Source organism: Heteronotia binoei, unplaced genomic scaffold (assembly GCF_032191835.1).
Source record: "Heteronotia binoei isolate CCM8104 ecotype False Entrance Well unplaced genomic scaffold, APGP_CSIRO_Hbin_v1 ptg000671l, whole genome shotgun sequence".
NCBI lineage: Eukaryota > Metazoa > Chordata > Lepidosauria > Squamata > Gekkonidae > Heteronotia > Heteronotia binoei.
Window position 1 is genome coordinate 171,582 of NW_026800065.1, and position 1,244 is coordinate 172,825.

Genomic DNA, 1,244 nt, shown 5'->3' on the forward strand with positions numbered 1-1,244 from the left:
TTAAGCCTTGAATATATTCATTTCCCACCAGTCTGTTAGCAGGGATTTAGCTTTGCAAGGGTCTATTAGCAGAAAGCTTAATAGAATGGGTCTCCTTATTGGATTATTAGGATGAGACATCGGGGCATCAGATAGATCATCATTTCACATTGCTGTTCTTTTTGTAGGAGGGGGAGGGGGAAATAGTACTAAGATTATTTAGAGAAGAGAATATCATAGATTTATACCCCACACTTCTCTCTGAATCAGAGGCTCAGAGCGGCTTACAATCCCCTTTATCTTCTTTCCCCACAACAGACACCCAGTGAGGTGGGGGGTGAGAGAGCGCTCCCAGAAGCTGCCCTTTCAAGGACAACTCTGTGAGAGCTATGGCTAACTCAAGGGCATTCCAGCAGCTGCAAGAGGAGTGGGGAATCAAACCCTATTCTTCCAAATAAAAGTCCACACACTTAACCGCTACACCAAACTGTCTTGGTTGGAAGGAAGGAAGGAAGGAAGGAAGGAAGGAAGGAAGGAAGGAAGGAAGGAAGGAAGGAAGGAAGGAAGGAAGGAAGGAAGGAAGGAAGGAAGGAAGGAAGGAAGGAAAAGACTGTAGATTTATACACTGCCCTTCTCTCTGAATCAGAGTCTCAGAGCGCCTTACAATCTCCTTTATCTTCTTTCCCCCACAACAGACACCCTGTCATGTGGGTGGGGCTGAGAGAGCTCTGACAGAAGCTGCCCTTTCAAGGACAACTCTGCAAGAGCTATGGCTCATGCAAGGCCATTCCAGCAGCTGCAAGTGGAGGAGAGGGGAATCAAACCCGGTTCTCTCAGATAAATGTCCACATACTTAACCACTATACCAAACTGGCTCAACAGAAGAAGAAGAAGAGGAGGAGGAGGAAACTGTAGATTTATACATTGCCATTCTCTCTGAATCAGAGGCTCAGTACTGTCAGCTTGTGTTCAATTGCATCCTATTGATCCTAACCACATTGCCTATACTGTTTATTTGCTTAGAACTAACCCTAGGGCCCTTTGATAGAATGCTAGGTATGCCAACCAGGGGGAGGGAAGAGCAGGGCGCCAGAGGCCATAAACGGCGGGAAGACCAGAGGGAGGCGCCGCCGCTTCCCAGCCGCTGCAAGGACATCGGCCGAAAGGGGGAGGCTGGATGGCCCAGGAAGGGAGAGGGAAAATAACTTTGTTTTGAGAATGATTTAGAGGCCCCTGTCTTTGATGTGCCCCCATAAATGCTAGTG